This window comes from Girardinichthys multiradiatus, chromosome 5, assembly GCF_021462225.1.
Source record: "Girardinichthys multiradiatus isolate DD_20200921_A chromosome 5, DD_fGirMul_XY1, whole genome shotgun sequence".
NCBI lineage: Eukaryota > Metazoa > Chordata > Actinopteri > Cyprinodontiformes > Goodeidae > Girardinichthys > Girardinichthys multiradiatus.
Window position 1 is genome coordinate 22448030 of NC_061798.1, and position 25216 is coordinate 22473245.

Consider the following 25216-nt stretch of genomic DNA (forward strand, 5'->3'; position numbering starts at 1 on the left):
TGTTAGAATCAGTCTGTCACCTTTTTTGTAAAATGCTGCTTGACGATAAGTTTTGTATTAAATAATACTTTAAAAAACATCGGTCTCTGTGGCTGCAGCTGAAAGCATGTAAGAGTTTATCAAACAGAGTACACAAAGAGCTAACGGGAAAAACGAGAAAGACAAACAAGCTTTATGCCAAGTTGGATCTCAGACTTAAATTTAATCGTATAAGGCAGAAAGGGCTGGGTTACATCAAAGACCACTTTAAACAGCAGCTGCCATTTTTCAGCGCAAATAAAAGGGAAACTGTCATCATTAAATACAACCACAGATTGTTTTTGTCTGCTTTAGCCTCGGACAAAAAATATATATATATATCTTTCTTTCCTCCCACTACCATGTAGGCAACAGTTTAGCTCAGATGTTAAATAGATTGCCGGAGAAAATGTAGAGTTGCTGCCAGTTTATACTGGTCATCTGGGAACACTGGCACCTGTTAGAGGAGAGAGAGTTCAATTTTCAAGTATCACTAGCAAAGATAATTTAATAGTAAATGTTTGCACATTAGGGTGATCTGATAACACTTTCCCTTCATGTCATTCTGACATAAAAATCTGCTGTGATTGGACCCACATGTTAGAAGAGGGAAGGTGTTCTTATAAAAAATGGAGACAAATGTTAAAAGTAATGAAATTTTATTTTTATTTCAGTTACCTCCATTGAAGTTCTTTTCTGCATTTGCATTAAGTGCTCTTAAGAAGTTATTCTAGTTGGAATTTACAGTCACCAGCATATTTATTAGTCTGCTCCTTTTCTTAATAACACCAATAGCAAATCAGCATTCATATAGCAGCATCTTATTAGGCGTTTAGATTTGGTGAAGACAGCTTACTAAGGTTGAAAGCGAGCTGGGAGTGAGCCAATGGGATTTTTACACACAATTTTCTCTCAGATCTACAGAGAATTGTTCAGAAGGGGCTCAAAAAGAAAATATCAAATGAGCAGCAGAGGTTGTGTGGAAAAAAAAAAAAAAAAAAACCTTGTTTATGTAAAAAGTCAAAGGTGAAAAGGGACACTGGTTTAAGAAGGTAGAAAGGTAATGGCATAATCAAAGTAAGCAGAATAGTACTTCTGCATGTACAATGCATCAATCCTTGAAGCAGACTGACTCCTGCACCAAAAGACCACACAGCGTTCCATCCCTGTCAGCTTAGCACAAGAAACTGGTTGCAGTACGCACAAGCACACTAAATCTGGACAGTAATAGACAGCTAAAATCGAGGCGTATGCGACTAGACGTTTTTCAGTGGCGTTCATGTGGTAGGCTCAGATTTTGGTGTAAACAATTTGAAAACATGGATTCATCCTGCCTTGTTCTAAAGGCTGGTGGTGGAGAATCATGACACACTTTGGGTCCCCCAGTATCAGAATAGCATAATTTGAAAACATTACATCATACCTGAATTTTGTTGCCGACTATCCATTCCCTTTTCTGACCACAATGTAACCATTTTCTGATGGCTACTTCATGCAGGGTAAATGCACCATTACTAGTTTTCTATTTATGATCTGCAGGCCAAGAAGGTTGGAAAACAGAACTGAGGGAAATCACTTATTGATAGCAAAAAAAAAAATGTGTGAGAAAGTTTAACATTGAGCAGAAAATTATTTCCTAAAACAGCACAATCTTAAGTGGATCAACCTGTTTGTGTTGCTGTAAAGCTCTCACAAACCTTTTGGTTTCATGATTTACAGTATAACCTTTGGATGTTTCCTCTGCTGAAAGTGCATGACCTGAGTGCACATCAAAGGAGTTGTAGACTGTTCCCATGCTTCTTCCTTGGGTCTTGCCATTAAATATAAGAAGATCAGGTTAAATGATCAAAGACCCTTGGTTTCTGAGGTTTAAGTGTTGCTCCATTTCATCAGAAGCCATTAGTCTCTTTAACCCCCACTACCTCAAGGTAACATAAAACGTGCAGGTAATGGAGCTTTGCCTTTCCTGTAAATACTGTAGATGTATTCTGCAGTGGGAACCAATATGAAAGAGGATATAATGACACAAAATGGAAGCTTCTTTTCTCACATTCCTGTAACCGCCAACAACAAAAGGCACCTGTCTCTTTTATCTGCCAAAAAAACGACACAAAAAAACAATACAAGCAGACTTCAAATGCGCATCCGGCAGACACTTGGTTTTTTCTCCATCCAAAATGTTTATCAGGCCATTCTGGGTATTGTGCTTCCAGTCACCCACTTCCTCATGCCCCTGGGTGATTGTCACAACATGTGTCCTTCTGAAGCACTTGGAAGCTATTAGCACTGACTTCCTGTTAAATGTATTCATGTGCCAGTGTAGCACATGTTCCAAATGCACAGCAATGAACCTGTGGGTAATAGAAAGGGACAAATAAATGCAGGTAACAAGATTAAAAACATTTTAATTTTTTTTATCTACACTGAAAGACCGTTTGTTTAAAGCAGCCAGTCCTGCTGTTTTTGTAAGTGTTGTCATGTGACAACCACAGACTTGAATGTATTATATTAGATTTTATGTTATGACCAACACAAAATTATGTATAATTTTGAAGTGGATGGAATATGATGCAGGGTTTCCAAACAATAAATTTTAAAAGTGTGGCATGCAGTTCAGCCCTCCTTAGCGTGATGCCCCTGTATAAAATGCAGTGCCATCAATTACATTCAGACATAACCCAATATGTAAAAAAGGTGTTTGTGTAATTTAATTTCAGTATAAATACAGCCGTTACGTGAAGGCCCTCAGAGCTTTGTTGGAACAATCTCCCAATCTTTGAACATCCCACAGATCACAGCAAACCTACACAGGCCAGGCAAGGAGACCATTAATCAAAGAGAGCAAAGAGGCACATGGTAATTCTGGAGGAGATGCAGAGATCCACTGCTCAAGTAGGAGAATATTTCAAAAAGACAGCCATTAGTGTTTCCCTCCACAAATCCGGCTTTTTAGGAAACGTGGCAAGAAGAAAGACACTGTTGAAGGAATGTTGAAAGAAGTAGGGTTTGCAGTTTGCCACAAGCCAACTCCACAGTGTTAAAAACAGCATTAGGCTCTGGCGATACTTTCCTTCAGCAGGGACAGGGAAACTGGTCAGATTTGATGGGAAGATGTATAAAGCTAAATGGTGCACTATCTAAGGAAGAAAACCTGTTAGAGGCTGCAAAAGACATGAGGTTCACCTTCCAGCAAATCAACACCAAACAAACAGCCAGACCTATGGGGCAAGGGTTAAATGTAAACAATATTAATGTGTTAGAACCACCTGGTCAACATTCAGACATAAATCAACTTGTAAATGTGTGGAAATCCCATCCAATCACACTGAGATGGGCTATTCTTCAAAGCAGAGTAGGCAGAAACTGCCTCTAGATGTGCAAAGCTGGTGGAGACATATCCCAAAAGATCTGCCACTCTAATTCCATGTTCTATAAAATGCGTGTATCCTTTTTTTTCCCCCACTTCTCAATTGTGTGCTACTTTGCGTTAGCGTATCACATGCAATCCAAATAAAATACATTGGGGTTTGTGGTTCCAACATGACAAAATATGAAAATGTTGAAGTGGTATGATTACTTTGGAAAGGTCCTTTGGTAAAACACTAAATAACATATCGAGAACTTACCACATCATTATTTTGGGAAATATTCAGTCCACATTGAAATGAAAATGTTCTCCATGTGCTTTTGTTTTTCTCTGATTCAGATTGTATGATAAAGAGAAAATTTCTTCATCATAGACTCTTATTTTAAGATGGAAAGTAAAATTAAGTCTTTCTGCCTTCATTTTGCCTCACTTTCTTTTCTCCTTGTCCTAAAAAACTTCCATCAAAAAGAGAAATTCCCTTAAACATGAAGCCTGTATGTGTTGATGCGCAGACCACTTTGTGTCCATCGGATGTCTTGCCTCATCATCAGCCTGACAAAACTGCTCCTCCTGTATCCTTAGAGGACCATAGAGTTCGCCTTCACTCATGTTTAAACACCAAAATGTGAAGAGTTTGCACTATGAAAATAAAATCTTTGAGCAGTAAGAAGCAGCTGCAAAACAGACTGAATATTGTGAAATTAGCACCCTTACAACTTGCGAATGCCTATGGGTATGCCTTTCAGAGTCAGCATATTTGAGGTCCAAGTTCAGTTTAGTTGAACTTCGGCTATGAAACCTGGCAGAAAATCTAAGCAGCGTGTAAGGTTAGTGTTCTATTGATGCTTGCTCTGGCACGCCAATTCTCTGTTGGAAATAATGGGCTTATACTGAGCAATGTAGCACTTGGGCAGTTAGTAACAAAGACCAGTGAAAGGAGACAATATGCTGTAAATATATTGTTTGCCAAGGTTTTGCCACCAAATGTATTTGGTTAATAGTTTGCAAGGACTGATTTATATCTGTGAAATTAACACTACATCCAAGTCTGTTCAAAGACGACTTGTGAGCAGAAAAAGTATCAGGGTTAAAAAAACAAAACTGTAGCTTTTGAACATATTTGTGAAAAAGAAGTAATGTGATAATGAGTGCCTTATTTTCCTCTAAGCATTAATACGCTTTAACCTAAAACATAGCTTTCCCTCAGTTTTGGCTGTAACATTATTACTGGGCTCTTTTACAATTTCCCTACATCTTCTGCCAGCTGGCTGGAAACCCAAGCAAACCTTTTAAGACTCTTTGAGTCAACAGTCCATACAGTTATTAGAAAACATAGCCTGGATTGTCTTGAGTAACTTCACAGTGCTAATCAGATGTCTTCAAAAGAGATGTGTATATAACTTTTGATCCAATAATTAATAATGTACACTTTCATTACTTGTGACACATTCTGTGTTTTTCCTGTTAATCCTTTCCAGTTTGTGCTCAGTGGTGCTGTATGTGCAACGATCCATCTCACTCTCCCCACCATCGCTCTTTCTCTCGCTCTAATCCTAGACGAAAGGGAGTTGGACGCTCAGTCCAAAAAGTTGGATTTGTGAATGTTTAAACCTACTTCTAGGAGAGAGAAAGAATTAGCATGAAAACACTGACTCATAACAGAGAATGTGAGAAAAGAATGTTGTACAAAATTAGGGCCTGAAATTATGGAAGACAGGGCAGTCAGTTTTTAAGCTCATATTCCTAGAAGGTTCCTTAAAGGTGTTTGTAAAGAAATGTTCTGTAAAGTAGGCATAGCATAGTTATCAGTATTACAGTATTTTAAAGGTCTTTAAAAGTCATGGTTTTCTAAAACTTTGTTCTACACTTCCTAATTTCCAGAGGAACAGGAGTTTTCTCCAGCTGTTTGGACCATACCATCTCTGTGCGCCCCTTACTTACCTGTTTTGGACTCCCGCTCACTCCAACATCTTTATCTTGCTTACAAGAACGAAAGTACACTCTTGAAAGCCATGGCCTCAAAACTAAATGAGATCCACCCATAATTCTTATCAAGGTAATGCTTTTTTGAAAGTACAAAGCCTAGCGCTGCCTGTCTTTTAAGCAGCAAACAGCATGTTAGCTACATCAGCAGACAGCCCAGCTAATTAACCGGCTAACGTCAACTTGTGTAGAGTGTTATGTAAAGAGCAGAATGACGAAGAAGCAAGAATATCATGCCCAATAAGCATTTTTACCTTAAACCTCTACTGACTTCAGCAGGTGTTTGTGCCATATTTTCCACCATTATGTACGTCTGTAAAAAGTAAATACATAAAAAAACAAAAATCACATACTCTCTTGGATGCAACTTTCTTGGAGTCATCATTTAGCGCAAATTGAAATAAATCGGTCCCTAATGCTGGAACTATGAGTCAACAGTGGGCCAAAGACCAAAGCAGACTTCCATCTTCAAGAACTCCCATCTTGAAAACATCACAGATGTTTATGCAAATGCTATTTAATGAAAATGTCACAACTGCATTTATTGCTTATTTACACAGAAGCTGATGTTTATTCATACAGGAAATGAAGGTGTAATGTAGTGCACCACAAGTGTTTTTCCTGTGTGGAACATGTACTGAGAATTGAACACTTAAGTCATTACTGGTCAGTGTAACGGTCTGATAGTGACTTACCTACCTACCTACCTAAATATAAAGTCAGATATTTACCTACTGGAAAACTACCTACATTGAAGCCATGTTTTTCAACCTCTTTTTATGTAAAAAGTTGTCGAATAATTATTAAAGATTTCAAAACAGATTTCTGCTTAGTTTATATGAAGACAAGGCATTCATCCAACTTTGGTGTGACTATCAATGATCATTGCTACACTTTTCCAACTCAGCAGTGTGTTTTCCGTGCTGCTGACATGTCCTGACGCTTCTACAGGAGACGCCAAAAAGGCACTGTGGAAGAAACAGTGAGCTGCTGACAAACAATACCGTGGCCCAGTGCCATCTCCAGCTGCTTCCTCTCTACAAAGGCCCTCACTGAAGTGGATTGTACTTATTTATTCCGCTCCATAAGGCTAACATGAAAGACAGAGCTATTTGTGTGTGTGTGTATTTAACTTAGTTTCAGAATAGGGAGAGCCCGGTCCGTTTGATGCTTGTCAAAAAGTCACAGATGCTGAGACCAGCTGGTTTTTGAGGGTTTATTAATTCTGCTGGCTGTTTTTTTAATAGGTGTTGTATGGAATAGTTCTGAATAGTCAGTATCTAACTTGCTGTGGAAAGCATTATGGTGATTATGTTGAGAAACCAGGTAAAACTCTTCAGGTGGCAGTCAAGCTACCAGCTAATCAGAGGACTTGTTAAAGAGTAGATTTCTCCTAATACAACTCAAGCTCAAAACTTTCCAAGCCTTTGATGCAAACACTAGATAATTTATTTTATCACTTTCATATGAGCATGAATCATTTATGTTGTCGGCATTTTCTCAACCAGACCACCTCAGGCTGCAAAATGTATTATGCCACGACCCAGCTGTGACTCACAACACTGGTCTAAAACAGAAACAACTGCAAGCCGCAAAAACAAGTGACAACAAATGTGACAATAACTGTTTCCGAGAAGATAGGAAAATATGTGCAGTGACTTGCATAAGCATCCATACACTGAACGTTTTTACATTTTGACATGATGCAACACATTTAGATCAAGGTATATGCATGTTTTAGACCTAAATCCAGCTCAGAATCTGTGGCAAGACCTAAACATCATTGTTCACAGATGCTTTAATGTACTTTGCCAAAAAAGAATGGATGAAACATTAAGTTTAGCTATAGGATAGTATAGATAGAGATAATCAAAACGTTTTGATGGACTTAGCTAATCAGCATTAGTGTGTGCTAAACACATTACTGGCAAATCAGATGTTCTTGAGTAAATAAAGAAAATTTACACATTGTCTTTTGCAAAAGGTGGAAGTGGGCCCTTCTCTGTACCTGCAAGCTTGATCCTCCCATGAGAACTTCTCCAAACTCAGATCACTCTGACTACGATCTATTGCAGAAAAGATTCTGACTTCTGTTACAAATCCACACAAGTCCAATTCAAAAATATCCCTTTAGCCACAATTTACAAAGCACTACTGCTTCTTGTCCTAACAAACTGAAAGAGTAAGATAATCTGTAATGGTAAGTATTCTTCCCCGGAAAGTGACAACTGGCTTTACCATAACTGCACCGAGCACCTTTTTAGTCACTCAGGAAACTTGGCCATTTCCCAGGCACATCCTGTGAGGAATGGCAAAGCCTCACGTCTGCAGCCGATTAGGGAAAGAGATTTAGGCCTGCCAGGAGAAACCGGGCCATGGTGGAGGTGTGGGTACTGGGAGAGATGGAATGAATAAAAGACAAGTTCAAACCAAAACAGGCCTGCTGGGCTTATCAACCATCAAGTGCAGAGTGGTTGAGATTCCTGATAAAGATGCAAGAAACCATGTGGAGGAGAAGATGGAGGGGAGAGAAATGCCCAGCCATTAAGTTTACGTGGGTTTTAGCCCACACCACCAACTGTTCCCATGCCATCCAAAATATATTAGCTCTTCTTTGCTTTTACCTTCATCTCATCTCTCACCCAATGTGATGGCCTCTTTGAACCAGGCTCATGCTGGTGCTCTGAGCACTTATCCAGTCTGTCCTCATAATAATTTACAGTAGCACACTTCTCTATCTGTGATAACCCCATGATGAGAGAAAACAGTTTCATCTCTTTCTGTATTAGACACACCACTTGGGTTTCAGTGAGATCTTCATCTGGATCCTTTTCATCTTTATCCTAATGAAGCTTTGCTGTGAATTGTTTGTTGTATTGAGAAATCTATATTGCACATCTCCAACTACAGTTTTACTGCAGGATTAGGAGGGTGGATAATTTTAGATGGCAGCACAAGATAACAGATAAGTTTATACAGTTCAAATTCAAAATAAAATGAGAACTAATAAGTCTAAAGTCTTTATATATTGACAAGTGCTTCTAGATAACCTTATGAGATGAGGTATCAATAAACGCAATAATCTACAACATTATGTAGTGAAATATTGTTGGTGATGCTCTGATTAAATATTAAATACTCACATGTGCTGTTCAGAGGTTCTAAGGGGCTTTACATTTGATTTGAGGCTTCCAACAGATCTCAACAAATCTTAACTTCAAAAACCTCAAAAATCAGCACCAAGTGTATTACATCATAGGTTCCACAGCCAAAGCTATACTCACTGTTATTTCACATGATTTACATGTTAGAAGCATTTTTAACTGTTTAATACCATACAGCATCTTAAAAGTTTTGAAAGTATTAAACACTCTCATGTTTTCTCAATATCACTATGAAATACATTAGGTTTTGGTTGTGATATAAGTGATTGACAAACACAAAGCAGAGCATAATTGTATAACAGAAGGAAATATGTGGTTTACCCATTCTTCTTTGAAAAATACATAGCTCAACCTGAGGCAGAGTGGATGGAGAATCTCTGTAAACATCGGGTTTTGGCTCAGATTCTCAATTGGATTTTTGCAACACATAAATATGCTTTGACTTCTGTATGCAATTAATTGTGTGGAATTTTCTGTTTTCTTTTTTTTTTTTTTTGAGCTTCAGTAAAGTCAAGACAAGTTTATCTGTATGACAAAGGGTTTTACAGGTAAAATAAAGTAACAGAAATTAGACATATTAAAAACATACTACAAAATTGAAATACGTCTTTTAAAAAAAAATTTTTTAAAAACAAAAAAAAAAACGTAAACAGGTATGTATTGCAAAAAAGAAAAAAAAAACTTCTGAACAGAAGGCTGAATAAAATTACGTGGCGCAGTTTTTAGATCTCTCTTTTCTCCATTTTACAATTATCTGTTACTTCATGTTGATCTATCTAATGAAATACATTGAAGCACTCTACCAGGATGCTTCATTTGTATCAGTGTTGGTTTTACAAAACAATTTACAGTTATATTATTAAATTTAAGGTTTTCCATTGAGGCTCGTTTGTCTGATTAAAAGTACCTTTTTAAAAACAACCTTTAAGCAGATAAACATTTTAATTAAGCTCACATTTTGGTATCTTTTATTGGTGTGATGTAATATTCTAAACTTAAATGTCGTGTTTTATTTAGCTTTCATCATAGTCAACATAATTAACAGAAATTAAGGCTTTAAACATCAGTCTGTGTGTTGCTAATCTACAGTATACAATGTGCTCCACTTAATGAATTGAGTTACTAAAATAAATGAACTTTTCAGTGATATTCTAGTTGTAAACGTGACTTTAGTCAACATCTTGATGCTCTTGGGAGCCCCCCCATTGGTGTGGAGACCCTGCGCTGCTTAGGTTGTTTTGTTCCTCAGGTTGGCTCTGGTTTTGTCATATGAAGATGTGTATTTTTTTATACAAACTACTGAAACATGTGTTCCAGAAAAAAAAAAAAAAAAAGTATTTTTAAGGTTCATTATTGTATTGCCTTAATTTGTTCTAATCTGGTTCACCAAGTTTGCCCACATTTCTGTGATATGTTCCAGCAACTATATTTCTCCTTCATTTATTCTTATCAGGAGTAGCTCCACCATCTAGTGGTTGTATCTGAAATACATCAGATACAACCATAACATACCCCATTTATTGGCAATAAAGCATTCCCCAATAGTATGCAAAATACAACTCATGTCACTTCAGTGGCAACCCAAATAACTCCAAGCAAGCCATCTGAAGTTAATCTATACTGAGCTAATGATGCTAATAAGGCTAATGACAAAAAAAAGGACGCTCTTCTCTTCTTTCATGTCAGCCATTAAACAAGAACATCATCTCTGTTGCTTAGGACAGTGCTGAATGGATTTTGGCTTCAGAGCGTGGCTGATCCGCTTTGAAAACCTTTTTTCTTTTTTTTTTTACTCACATAAGAGAGGTGACTGGAGCTCGTGAAAGAAAGCAGGCAACGGATTGTTTGGATTCAGAAACACATTTCAAAGGGTTCCCTAAAACCAGACTACAAAATCTGAGATGAAACCAGCTAATAAAGCGCCACACAATAATAAATAATGCAACAAGAGGAAACAACATGAAAGATCTTTTCATCTCCTTACAGAGGAAACTGGAAGAAGAAAGGACAATATATGTACGCTCTATTCTGTAGTTATTGGAATTGTTTGTTGGACCCGTTTTAAAACTTTGTCCAGAGAAGAAATGTATTTCCATTTTAAATTCTTGACATATGCTACACTGCCAAAAGCATTTTTCTGCCTCTTTTTTACATGTACATGAACTTTGATGACATATTTTTCTTTGTCGATAAGATCCAATTCGTTGCTGAACCCACTGTTGCCTGCAATAGCAACTTTATCTATTCTGTAAACATCTTCATCAAGGTTTAGGAGAGTATTCATAGTTAGATGTGAAAACCAGACTTACATACTCCGCTCTTATTCCTGTCATCACAGGTGAAGACAACTTAGAGTACAGCAGAGTACAATGGACACAGGGTCAAGGATCAACTCGAGGAAAACCAAGGAGGTGGTGGTGGATTTCCGCAGGCGCAGACCCACCACATGACAGCAGTGAACATCTAGGGAGCTGACATTGAGATACTGGACTCTTACAAAGTACCTGGGTGTTCACCTGAACAATACCATTTTTTTCTTAAGTTATAAATTTCTCCTTAGTTTGCAGTCTGGTATTCTTACCTTTTTTTGTATTTTAAATTTTTTTTACCTTTGTGTGTATCTGCAAGCTTCCATTTGCATTTCACTTTGTTCCTGGCACACTTGACTTTCCCCACTGTGGGACAATAATGGACATTTCTATCTTTTTCTATAGTTCTAGTCTTTAGAAATCTTCTGTTTTGGGCTCACACATCTATACGTTCTAAGGTTCAAATTCATGCATTATGGTTGCTCAATCATGTAGAATATACTCCAACCTTAACTTCCCTGTCCTCTCTAGTTGAAAAGCAGAGCCAAGTCTTATGACTACAATCAAAAAAAAATCCCCTTGCGCCCACCAAAAATTGTTCTGTCCACCATCTGATGACCAACGACGGAGATCAAACCAACCTCAAAGCAGGAGGGTCGAGACAAGAGCGACAAAAGAGTTTCCTCCCCTAATTGCCGTTAAATTCAAGAGGACTTGTGTGGGAGTGTGGGCCTTCTAAAAAGGATGAAGGGGATCAAGTAATGACTGGAAGTGTGGTTATTATCACTGAAGGCTCCACAGAGGATTTACAAGCGTTAATGGTGCCTCTGAAGCCTGTGTTCGTGTGTTGGTGGAAGAACTTTAGACGAGACAGAAAAATGAATTAAGGAACAGAGCGGTTGTACAACACAGACATCTTGTGGCCAGACCGGCTGTAAACTCAATACATTTTAACAGAGAGCAGAATACAGACACTGATGTGAGTTTTACTTAGCAATAAAATTAAATAAAATAACTTCTGCTGCCTCATCGAGTTTAAAATAAAGAATCTAACCCAATGAGGAAAATAGATGATAAAAGAACTTAAGAAAAAGGGAAGAACCACAGCAGGGCCATCCGAAGAGAAAGTTTTTGAAACCAAATAAGGTTTAAAAATGAAATGTTTAAGTTAATTATTGCTGTCTCAATCTGTGTTTTTTTACTCAGGCTTATGTTTGCCTGCTTTTATGGTTATTTTCAATTCATTCATACTATTTGTAGTTGTTTGCTCAATTGTTTGTTTGTTTGTTTATTTAGGAAGCCTCTTTAGACTGGTCTCCAAAAAAAAAAAAAAAAGCAGGTGTAAAAAGACTCAACCGAAAATGTGGAAATGTTTACAGGGCATGAATAAACTGAAGGGACATTTGTTGCAGTTGTACAGAACAGTTCATGCCCTTAACAGATTTGGGTTTGAAGTAGACTTTCAATTTTACTTAAATATTTCTTGCCATTTTCAACAATAATTGTAAACAAAAAAAAAATAAGGAATTGAGAATGAGTGAACAGCTAAACTTCCATTTTAGATACAATCAACACCATCTTGAACTCTTAAGTCAACCCCTAGCATTGCATACCTATTGTAATAATAATAATAATTATTATTAAATAAGTAATAACAACAACAAAAGTATAAATTATTATAACACGCAATTAAGCCCAAAAAGATTCATAACAGACTGGTGACCTGTACAGGGTGTAGACCGCTGGAGATAGGCACCAGCTCCCCACGGCTGAGAAAAGAAGTGGGTATAGTAAATGGATGGATGGTTGGAAGAGTAACTTGAATTGAAGTAAATTAATTCAAAAATAATTATTTAATTCTATCAAAATGTTTCTTCAAACCGGAAGTAATATAGTCCTGACTTGAATTTGGTAGTGAATCAACTGGAAGGAGCTAAAGATTATGATGACAGCAAGGAGATCTTCCAACCTCAAAGACTCAAGGTACCAAACATGCAAAAAACTGGTCAACATTTCTAAGAGTAAAAAAAAAAAAAAATCTATTGACAATGGGAATAAATAATATTCAATACACATTTTTGATTAAAATGTGAATAGAAAAATATAACTGATCATTTTCCAAATTGAAACTGCCTTTTCCATTTCTTGATTATATAATGAGAGATGGCTGTCTCATTTCCTGACAGAAACATATATCCTGGTTAACTGAAAATGATTTAAATCCAAAACTGCCACAGGTTTGAATAATTTTGGGCTTTACTCCATCCAGCCCTAAACCTCTGGTGAGTGTTAGTGAAGCACTGACGCCAGCAGATGGCGACAGATACCTATTTTTAGTGAATGAGATTTTTGTGCCGCTACCTTATTTTTGTGAGCTAATCAGTTTGTGGCATTTAAAAATACTATACAATTGTTTTACAGTACGTCATGTCTATTTCTAGCTCCTGTCATTTTAATATTGAATTGACTTAACCTCTGATAGCACAGTCAGTTCTATTTAAGAACACTCTCACACAAAGTAAACACATCTTTTCGCACAAGTGCAGGTGTGTAAACAACGGCGCAGAGTCCGCTATTTGTTTTCTGTTGGTGCTGCTTTATTTAAAACTTTCAGTGGGTTAGTGTTCGACAGAGAGAGAAGAGAGGAAGAGCGAGAGAGAGAGAGAGGGGGAAGAAGGATGGGATTGTTGATTGAGATTACCGAGGTTTAAGCACCTCACCCCGTCCCTCCGCATCACCTGCTGATGGACCTACGCATGGACTACCAGACGCTCCTTCTACTGAAGGATGTGGCGCTCTGAAGCCCCCAGGTGATATGGATTAATTGGCTTCTTCGCAGTCCAAGGAAGGCGCGGCTGGTTTGCGGCGCTTTAGCAAGTTCTTCAACGTTACCAGGGACCGTCGAGGCGGCCCGCCCAGGAGAGGATTATAGGACAGGAATAGACACTACTCGGTAAGGTATTTAACCCTCGTTGTTATAATGTAGCCAACTAGACAGACAACCGGACAGAAAGTGCTAAGTGTTGGTTACCTTTCAGTGCGTATCAGCAAGTGAATGACTCAAAATAGGGAGAGAATAAATATTCACTATAAGAAAAAAAGGGCTTCGCTTACACTTAAGGTCACAATAACTTCCAGTTGTTCCGCATATCACACAATTAGAGGTAAACTGTGAGGTTTATCTGCTAACTCTATGCTCTAAATGGAAAACATACATAGGCTACGAGACCTTTTATAGATAGCCGATAAATAAACAAATTAGCTCCAGTTTCCCCCTCATAAGAACTACTGCAGTCAAATAAGCACCAAGGGGTAACCACAAAGTGCTAAGTTGTTTATTCTCAGGAATGATCTGACAGATAGGACCATTTAGTTTCAGTTCAGTTTAGTTTACATAGCACCAATTCACAACAATTAGCTCAAGGCACTTTACACGAAAAGTTCAGTTATTAACTGTTTAAATATACTCCATGTCCAAAATGTAATCATACCAATCTAATTTATTCCAAATCAGTCTAATCACACATTCAGGTTAAAATCCAAAGCATGCAGTACAATTCTGTTCAGTCAAATTCGGTTGTTTACAAGATACTGATAGGCATAACACATGATTATCTAAAGAAGCCAGCAGACTGCATCAAGTTCTGACGTTGCTGCAATTCCTCATCCTGAGCTAGCATATGGTGACTGTCAGGTGTGAACAGGAACAAAAGGCGGGTTCACCTGGACACTCTCGTCCAAGAACTCGGAAACTGGAACGCGCGGTGACTGACCTGGTAGTGGTTGTGGTTGAGGCAACAGCAACAGCTTGAGGCGAACAGTGGGCTCTGCCAATGGCGCCTATGTGGCGATTGCTGCTCCGCATAGTCCTCCGACTGGTGGACTATGTCTGGTCTTCTCTGCCCTGCATCGAAAATACTCGAACAGACTTATAAATTCGAGTCCATTCGCTGGGTCCTTAGTCTGGCTTGATTCCTCTGTCATGTTTGGGGGTTGTTGAGGACCACAGCGGTAACAGGACATCGGCAGATGCATGATGGAAATTGAATATGTTAATGAAGAAAATTATGAACTTACAAGAACTTGAAAAAACTCATCACAGGAACCGGGACATGAGCAACCTTAGAATGCAGAGAGGAAACAGAACCCAGGAATTTTAATACAGCGTAGATCTGATGAGCTACATAAAAACCAGGTGAGTACAATTAACAGAATGCAGAGCAGCTGAGGGATAGCCAAGCAGGGAACTGAGGGGAAGTACACTAATGGGCACAAGATGGATCTAAATGCAAACATAAGTGAGAACAAAAGTGACGGTGGAGAGAAACCATCCCTTTTATAACTGGGACACTATATACTGATGTGCCATAACATTATGACCATTCTTAGTCCCCTCTTTGCTGTCAAAACAGTCCTGACCCATTATGGGTTCATGCTACTCTATCCCTAAAGATCGGCTGTGGTATCTGGTGCCAAACTGAAAACAGCAAATCCTTTAAGTCCCAGAAGTTGTGAAGTCAGGCCTCCATGGATCGTATTTCAACACCTCCAACTTGTTGTGCTTCTCAAACCATTCTGGAACTGTTTTCAATTTGTTGGCAGGGAGCATTATTCTGCTGAAAGAGCCCACAGCCATCAGGAGGGAATACTGTTTCCAAGACTACCACAGAGACAGCTGTAATGTTTGAAAACTGAGACCACCAACATCCATTCCAAAATGGTCCAATGTAATTAACAGCCAATCCTCAGTGCATTTATTAGAAAAAGTCCTTAATGGAGAATTTACAAAATAAACAAGTGAACCAATGGCATGTGAGAATATTTACTCTAACGTCAAGAAAAATTTCATAACATTGGCTCTAAAATAATGCACAGTATTTGCTCAAAAGCTAATGCGCAAAACTGCAAACTGCCTAACCAAATCTAAGTAAAAACGTGCCCTCAGTCTTCATGTAGTTGCCGGTGGTTCTGCTGCACCTTAAACCCGTGGGGATGCAAAGACACCCACATGTAGATGACACTACAAAATCCTATGTATGTACTCCCAAGCCAGCTGTTAAAAGACAGACAATATTAATCAGTTCCCAGAACACTAACAAAATGAGAAAAAATCAAAGTAATGAAAATAAAGCAGAAGTGATGCAACCCAAAGGGGGCAGACCACTTTAGCCTAACAGAGAAAACTCAAAACATGCACTTTCTGAAGTGACAGCATTTAGCTTATCTTAAGGACCAAAACACACCTGACATTTTTTTTGTAATAAGTCGACTCAGGGGGACATCATTTCAACATTCAATTCAACTAATACTAAAACCTCAGTGCTGCCTGCTGTGTGGAGCAGTCAAGAGCAGCCAATGATGTCAGAAGCTGCTTTCGTAGACTGAGAACAATGGTCCAGGTGTTTTCGGTCAGAACTTGTTGGCATGTGTATCCCTGGTAAGCGATGCACAAGCAACCAAGCATCCATAAGATCAAAAATAAGACAGGATTTATCAGCCCACGCCTCCTTCCATAGCTCTGTGGTTTAGTTGTGATACTCACATGCCCACTGTTTGTTCTTCTGGAAGTCAGGATGGGCAGCCTGACTGTTGTCAGTGCACTGTGAGTTGACTTTCCTATCAGAACCAGCATTGACTTCTTCAGTTATGTGAGCTACAGTAGTTAGCCTGTTGGATCAGATCAAACAGGGAAACTTCCACTCGCCACATGCTTAATTGAGCCTTGCTGGTTCACCAGTTTTCCAACCTTGGACTATTTTTGATTCTGACCACTGCAAACCGGGAAGTCTCCACAAAGGCTGCAGTTTTATGAGATGCCCTCACCCAGTCATGTAGCCATCACAATTAGGCCCTCATTAAATACTTTGCACATTTTTCTACCATCATCATTAATACAAAATGCCCTCTTAATCAGTGGTATTCACCTGTCACTGTTCATATTGTTATGCCTGATCGATGTAGTTGCATGGAAATTACTGGAACGTGTCATGAGGGTAGATCTACAGCAGTGATTAGAAACAAATTCACTCAGATTTACCACTGGCTGCTCTCACAGCAAGCGAATCAGTCATTTTACTGCGTTCAACCACTGCTGAAGAATTGATGAACAAACTAATACTAAATATGTGAAATGCATTTTACTAATTCATCACTGCACACACATATATACAAGCAATACCACATGCATCTTACAGTCATAGTTTTTGCTTCATCATGCTGGAGTACACTGCATTGTTTCCTTGTGTTATGATGATAATAAACATGATATCATGCTCTGCATATACAGCTTGACTCCATATATGTGCTGACTGCATGTCCCAACATCAGAGGAGGCATTCCCCTTCGGTGCTTTGTGCACAGTTGCTAATGAAAAGTGAGGCCTGACACTCAAGAGCTGAAACAGAAGAAGACTGAGGCTGCATGGCTGTGTTGTGATGGCTCTTCCTGCTCGGCTTTACTCATTTATGATGTTATTTTTAGGTTGGGCTACATTTTTGATGCTTCTTATTTGTCAGGTTTAATTCTAAGAAATAACTCAGAGTGTGTTCGTCAGCTTCTTTGTTCTTCTGTGCACAAGTGCTCTTGTGCTTACACATGACAAAAATGCATGTTTGCATATTTTAGTATTCTTTTGACAGTGTGTTCTTATTCACGATTAAAAATTTATGTCTGTTACTGTATTCAAAAGCTATGTGTCTCAGAGCATTAAGCTATGCATTCATTTAGTAACATCTTCCCCGGATCAGGGATATAATGTACTGTAGTCATCCTATAATTTTGCTTCTATACATTAGCCCTGAAAGATTTACTTTGTAAAAGCTAAATCTTTTCGAAGATTTATCACAATATCTGATCACTCCTGCTTCAGCTTTCCACGGCGTATTAGACAAACACTGCAAATATAAAGAGAACCTTGTTTAATGAGGTACTAAAGGTTTTAGGTTGACCCTAATCCCCTTTACCAAGACAGTACATTCAGCCATATTTGACTTCAGTCTTAACACTTGATTGAAGGGTTCTCTGACAGCAGCAAATGATAGCTCCTGATGCCTCCTCTTGACTGATTGGAGACTTCTGATTTTACCTCAGTAGGACAAGTCAACATGTCCATAGGAATCAATAAGCTTCTGGACAGCCTGACTTTGTGTAAAACCTTTGTGATTCATATTTACACAACTTTATTAGGGAAAGTGTGCAGTTGCTTGTTAACGCAAATAGCACATCAACCAAACACAAGGCAGCAACTCTGTACATTTAGTCTTGATGCAGTGAAGACAACTTGCTGAAGACCACTCCAGGCATCAGGAGGGGAAAGAAAGGGGACCTAAAGTAGGCATGGGTCTTGCTGCCAGCAACCATGCCATTTTGTTTTTAGGAACCCCATTTTTAATGCAATGTTTCAGTCAGTTCTTTGTTATTAATTCTGACTCATAGGTACAGTTTCTGTACATTTGATGTAATCTGTGAAAACAAAATCACACCTATGGAGGAGTTACCTTTCAGATGGACATTTCCTTGTGGAGTTAGCTTTATCTTTCTCTGCCTGTGTGAGTATTTAACTGAGTTTGCAGTCTGCTGCAGTTCAAAGACATGCATGCTTTGTTGGTAACTCCAAACATTTTGTACTTGGAGCCTGAATTGCAATGAGAACAGGGTATATCCAGATCATACCCCGAGACACCAATGAGACAATACCAAATATACAGTCAGAGCTACAACCACTGCTGTTTCTTTTAGATCAAAGCATATTTATGTGTTTGAATGGCCTAGTTAAAGTCCATACCTATGTACAGTTGACAATCTGTATCAATTGGACCTACAGTACAGACCAAAAGTTTGGACACACCTTCTCATTCAAAGAGTTTCTTTATTTTCATGACTATGAATATTGTAGCTTCACACTGAAGGCATCAAAACTATGAATTAACACATGTGGAATTATATACTGAACAAAAAAGTGTGAAACAACTGAAATATGTCTTATATTCTAGGTTCTTCAAAGTAGCCACCTTTTGCTTTGACTACTGCTCTGCACACTCTTGGTATTCTGTTGATGAGCTTCAAGAGGTAGTCACCTGAAATGGTTTTCCAACAGTCTTGAAGGAGTTCCCAGAGATGTTTAGCACTTGTTGGCCCTTTTGCCTTCACTCTGCGGTCCAGCTCACCCCAAACCATCTCGATTGGGTTCAGGTCCGGTGACTGTGGAGGCCAGGTCATCTGGTGCAGCACCCCATCATTCTCCTTCTTGGTCAAATAGCCCTTACACAGCTTGGAGGTGTGTTTGGGGTCATTGTTCTGTTGAAAAATAAATGATGGTCCAACTAAACGCAAACCGGATGGAATAGCATGCCGCTGCAAGATGCTGTGGTAGCCATGCTGGTTCAGTATGCCTTCAATTTTGAATAAATCCCCAATAGTGTCACCAGCAAAGCACCCCCACACCATCACACCTCCTCCTCCATGCTTCACGGTGGGAACCAGGCATGTAGAGTCCATCCGTTCACCTCTTCTGCGCCGCACAAAGACACGGTGGTTGGAACCAAAGATCTCAAACTTGGACTCATCAGACCAAAGCACAGATTTCCACTGGTCTAATGTCCATTCCTTGTGTTCTTTAGCCCAAACAAGTCTCTCCTGCTTGTTGCCTGTCCTCAGCAGTGGTTTCCTAGCAACTATTTTACCATGAAGGTCTGATTCACACAGTCTCCTCTTAACAGTTATTCTAGAGATGTGTCTGCTGCTAGAACTCTGTGTGGCATTGACCTGTTCTCTAATCTGAGCTGCTGTTAACCTGCGATTTCTGAGGCTGGTGACTCGGATAAACTTATCGTCCGCAGCAGAGGTGACTCTTGGTCTTCCTTTCCTGAGGCGGTCCTCATGTGAGCCAGTTTTTTTGTAGCGCTTGATGGTTTTTGCGACTGCACTTGGGAACACTTTCAAAGTTTTTAAACCATTATTCCAGAAGTTCTGGTCTTTAGCTACATTCTCTCTGACAAACGTCTGCCGGGCCTTTATGGTTTTCTTTGAGAGCAAATTGTTTGCAAAGGTATGTCCTTTTTTAGGATTTTTGGAGACTTCTTTTAGCATACTGTTGTCTGCTTTTGGGTTGAACTTGCTTTGCTGACCTGACCTGGGGATATTTGCAGTTGTTTTGAAAGTCCTCCAGTTGTTTTTTGCACAGTGGATTATCTGATTTTAAATTCTTTGAAGACCTCTTTAAATCACTCTTTTGGAATACTAAAGATTTGACTGTTCAGACTGTCCCATCAAGCCATGAAAACGTATTTCTAACCAGAAAAACTCTGTCACATAAGTATTTATTTAGTGCAGAGAGTTTGGGGAGGGGCCGTTCGTTTGCCTCAGAGAGGCTAATACAAAAATAAACATGCAGTTCACAGTGTGTATTGAACCAAGAACAGTTAAGTGCTGGAAAGATCAAATGGGACGTCATAAAATACCATCAGTGTCATTAATGGACTTGAGTAAAAAGAGCCAGTCTAATTGGCCACATGTTAGTGACTCTACACTCAGCTATTATTAATGGAAATGTCGGGAGCTTTTTTTCTGAGGAAACCTTCAGAATGACGACTGAAAGGAGTTCACAGGACCATTTGCGAGTTCAATAAATAAGAGAACAGTTTGTTGCACTGCTTAAATGAAAGAGTTGTGATTGCATTTAGTTTGTTTTAGATTGTTTTTAGAAATGCTATCAACAATTACAGTAATTAGTTTTAACAGATTAGTAGTCAATACAGATGTGGCCTTTAAATTAAAACCAAAATCTTTTTCCATCTATTTTTCAGTCGAATCAAATGATCTCTTTTCAGTTTGTAATTATGTACAGCATTCTGAAAAAGTATTCATGCACCTTTAAATATTTCACATGATGCCTGGTTACAACCACATACTTTAACATGTTATTTCAATTTTATGATACAGACCAGCACAAAGTAAGGCAATGCAAACTTATTTTTATATCAGTGTTCATACACAAAGCAAACCAAAGTGCTTTACAGGAAATCGAAGGAAATTTTGAAGTCACAAATAAAACTCCATACAGTGTGTCATGAATATGTATTCACCCCTTTACTCTTATACCCATAAATATCCTATGAAACCATTTGCCTTCAGAAGTGACCTTATTAGTAAATAGAGTCCATCTGTGTGTCATTTTATGTGATAATTAATCCAAATGTTCTGTGAATTCCTCAAAGGTTTCATAAAGAACATTAATGAACAAACAGCATCACGAAGACCAAAGACACAGCAGACAGCTCAGGGATTAAGTTAATAACTAGTTAAGGTGGGGTTAGGAAAAGGCCATCCACCTACAATGACAGGCCAGGTAAGAAGAGCATAATTAAATAAGCAGCCAAGAGAGCCATGGTAACTCTGGAGGAGCTGGAGAAATCCACAGCTCATGAGGGAGTTGACAAAAAAACAGTAGTCAGGCGCTCCACAAATGTGATCTTTAAGGAAGTGTTTGGAAAAAAAGCTATTGTTGAGAGAGAGCCTTAAGAAGAAGCCATGGAGAACTGTACTCTGGTCAGGTTAGACCAAAGCTGGCTTTCTGCCCTAAATGCATAACATTCAGTTTGGTGGCAGTAGCATCATGCTGGGGGGGATGCTTTTCTTAGTAGGGACAGGGAAGCTGGTCAGAGTTGAAGCCAAATACAGGGTAATCCTAATAGAAAACATTTTTCTTGCAGTGACGCTTACGCTCACCTGCCATATTTAAGAGCATTTATTGTTGTTCATTGTTCATTTTATTTATTGCTATACTTTATACGTAATTCACATTTAAGTGTACATTTTGTGATTGAGAATGGACCAAAGGAAGAGGACAAATGATAGGTGGACAGACGATGAGGTCCAGCCTTTTTTGAGTGTTATACTGATGAAGACATTCAGTGGGACATTGAGTCAGCAGATGGAATGATAGGGTGCATGCTAAAATTGACGCAAGATGGTCAGTTGGGTGTTCCCCATCTTGTTTTGTTAATAAATGGCAGGATAGACGCTTCTCAGTCGGGTTTTGCTTGTTTGGCCTTTGGTATTTTATTAGCGCCAACCGCTGGACTGGAGGTGTAGTGTTAGGCTGGTATAAATAAATTTTTTGCAGCCTTTCAGAGCAGTGGAAACAGAAAACACACAAATTACTCGGCATCTTCTCCCTCTCTAAAATCTCATTGAACAGCCTAGTCAAAAAAACTACACAGCTGATTCTCCTAGACACTTCCATACCTCCACAGGTATATTATCAGGACCAACTAGGCTACCTTTCCACTCTTCATCCTTTTCAATGACTTCCTTACTTCATTCTTACTGATCTTGGGACTTCCTGATCCACAATGGTCGCTTCCTCTGCTCTTTGTTCTCATTTTCCTCATGCATCAACTCTTTAAAGTACTCCTTTAATCTTCCCATCACACTTGTTGCACCTGTCAGTACATTTCCATCTAGATCCTTAATCACCCCAACCTTCTGAACATTCTTCCCCCCTCAGTCTCTCTTTCTCGTCAACCTGTATAAATCCATCTCCCTCCTTACTGTCCAACCTGTCCTACAAGTCACTATATGCCCTTCGTTTGGCCTTAGCTAGCTCTACCTTCAATTTATGCTGTGTCCCCCTGTACTCCTGGTGACTCTTTTCAGTCCTCACAGTGTCCCACTTCTTAGCTTCTCTCTTTTTCTGTACACGCTCCTGTACTTCCTCATTGCACCACCAATTCTCCTGATCAACTTTCCTTCCAGAAGACATACCAAGTACTCTATCTGTCTTCCTGATAGCATTAACTGTAGTTGTCTAAACGTCATCTAAAAGCACCTCCTGGCAACAAAGAGCCTGTCTCAGCTTCTCCCTGAAAGAAACACAACTTTCTTCCTTTACCATCTTCCACCACTTTGTCCTCTTCTTCCTTTACCATCTTCCACCACTTTGTCCTCTTCTTCCTTTACCATCTGCCACCACTTTGTCCTCTGCTCTGCTTTTATCCTCTTCATCTTCCTCACTGTCAAAGTCATTCTACACACCACCATCCTGTGCTGTCTGGCAACACTCTCACCTACCACAACCTTGCAGTCACTGGGCTCCTTCAGATTACATCTACACAAGACGTAATCCACCTGTGTGCCCCTACCTCACCTCTTGTACGTCACTTCGTGTTTCTTCCTCTTCTAGAGGAAAGTATTAACTACAGCCATTTCCATCCTCTTTGCAGTCTACCACCATCTGTTCTTCTGCGTTTTTGTTCTGGATACCAAACCTGCCCATCAATTCCTCATCACTTCTGTTCCCTGCTTCAACATGTCCATTGTTGGGGTCTTCCATTTTGGAGGGATAGACCAGTTTGGGCTGCGCATTTCGACATGCACTACTCAACAGACGTCGCAGCTCTGACGTCACCCGGGATTATAAAATCCGCGGAAAATAAACTTTCATTGCCATTTCTAGCATTGGACACCCAATGCGCATATATTTTATTTTATTACTATTGTTAGGTAGTCATTTTTATCACCTTTGTGTAGAACAGTGCTTGTTAGTTAGGTGAAGGTTTTTGGACCAGAATAGTAATTTTATCAGGGCTATATGGTTTCAATACATTTTCACATATATATAATTAAGAGAAGCGTTTGTGTTTATTTCGTGCTTATTTCGATTCAAATAATTTAGGTAATCCTAATAGACCTAAAACAAGCTTTAATGTCAGTAGAAAAAGTTTTGTGTCTTTTATACAATGTATGTAAATATTTGGTCTTAACTGTACACTGTGGCACGTGAGTATTTTTATTACCATTTGAGTTAATTTGTCTGGGACTAATGCAATTCATATGGAAAAGTGACTCAATAAAGAAAAACTACAAATTAAGTTTGCTGAAATCCAAGTTATCTGAATTGTATGATAATTTGGCTCACAATGTAGACTTTAGAGTAAACACATCTGTTTCTCATCCTGCATTATGTTTCTCCCATCTCATCTTTGCATTTTCTGCAGCCTCATGTGTTTCCTCTCCCTCTCCCCACTGTGTCTCTGTCTGTGTGCATCGGTATGCCTGTTAGTTGTTAGTACAGTGAAGCAGTTGCATTATCTGCATACATTATTGATGTGAGCAGCACACTGACAAAAGCATACAAACTCCAGCAGCTAACTCTGATGATAAGAAGATCCTCACTCTTGAAATAAACACAATGTGACACATTATTAAATGAAGCAAAAAAGTAATTTTTTAATTGTTATTGTGCTTTCCAAAGATAAATTAAAGGTAGCGGACATGCACACTAGTTTTTCATGTCGTAGAAAACAATGTTGAATTAGCCCAACTCTAAAGCAGCTAAGCTGTTTGCACACACTAAAATTCTGCCCTGGTGGCAGCTTAAATACCTAAACAGATATTAGATGATTAACTCAGAAGAAGAGGGAATGCTGAGTTATCTAACGAGTCTTGAGGTGGGTGAAACCAATTTGAGAAAGGGCTTTGTAAGGGGTTTATTAAAAATGGAGGATGTTTGGAGCAGAGCAGGGAGAAGTCAGGCAGCTAGACCTATCCTGCTGCGATGAAGTCCCACTATATTTTTTGACTTTCTTTTCCCCCATCCTACTTTTCGTCCCCTCCCTTCACTTTCTTTTCCCTTTTTTGCCTCACTTCCTCCCTTTGATTCCTACATTGTCTTCCATTTCTGTCTGTACATTTCCTTTTTTTCTCTGTTTATGAAATACCATTTTGCACTCTTCCTCCCAAGTGGTTCTCTCTTCTAATCCTTGCCTTGTTAACTTGGTGCACTTTCTCACGGTGTATGTTTCTTTTCCAGCTTGTGAAAATTACTGAATTGTCTGTGTTTACTGAAGAGGAGAGCTTTAAATCCTATGTTCATTTGTCTTGCCTAAACCTCTTTCAAAGGAAAAGAGTGGAAAATGAAACAGAGGTGGATAACAAAAAAAAACAACAAGTTTTACAGTGCCTTTAACTTCACATTCTGTCACCTTAGAACCAAAGCTTCAGTGTATTTTATTGGGATTTCAACAGAAAAACGAGAAGAAAAAAAACAGTACATCATTGTGAAGTAACAAAAAAATTATTCATGTCTTTCAAAATGTTTCCTGCACAAAAATAAGAATGTGTGGCGCATATTTAGTAAGAATTAGAATAAAGGATTATTGTAATAAATAATTTGTAAATATAGAGTTCACCTGGGTGTCCAAGATGTAACTTTTTGGTCAGCATATAAAATATTGGGGGGTAGTCATCAGATTGGATGGAGAATGTGTGTCAATGTCAGTTTTCTAGTTTTGCCACAGATTTTGACTGAGCTATTTTAACACACGAATATGCTTTGATCTAAACCATTTGATTTGGGTTCTGGCTCTATATTTAGG

The 25216-nt window shown here is 38.8% G+C and overlaps 1 protein-coding gene and 2 long non-coding RNA genes across 3 annotated transcripts in view; 2 read left to right on the top strand and 1 right to left on the bottom strand.

The window, feature by feature from the left end:
• LOC124869034 overlaps window positions 1–5608 on the top strand; it is a 24678-nt gene extending 19070 nt beyond the window's left edge. The window contains exon 5 of the long non-coding RNA XR_007038460.1: window positions 5267–5608. This is a non-coding gene — a long non-coding RNA (uncharacterized LOC124869034). The remainder of the gene's footprint in view (window positions 1–5266) is intronic.
• Window positions 183–15054, bottom strand: LOC124869033. Its single transcript, XR_007038458.1, has 3 exons — window positions 14919–15054; window positions 14615–14745; window positions 183–2369 (listed from the first exon to the last, which is right to left on the bottom strand). It is a non-coding gene; the product is annotated as an uncharacterized LOC124869033 (long non-coding RNA).
• The window catches only part of LOC124869032 (FERM and PDZ domain-containing protein 1), a 56829-nt gene continuing 45038 nt past the window's right edge, over window positions 13426–25216 (top strand). The window contains exon 1 of the mRNA XM_047366734.1: window positions 13426–13794. The gene's annotated coding sequence lies outside the window, so the exon portion shown is untranslated. The remainder of the gene's footprint in view (window positions 13795–25216) is intronic.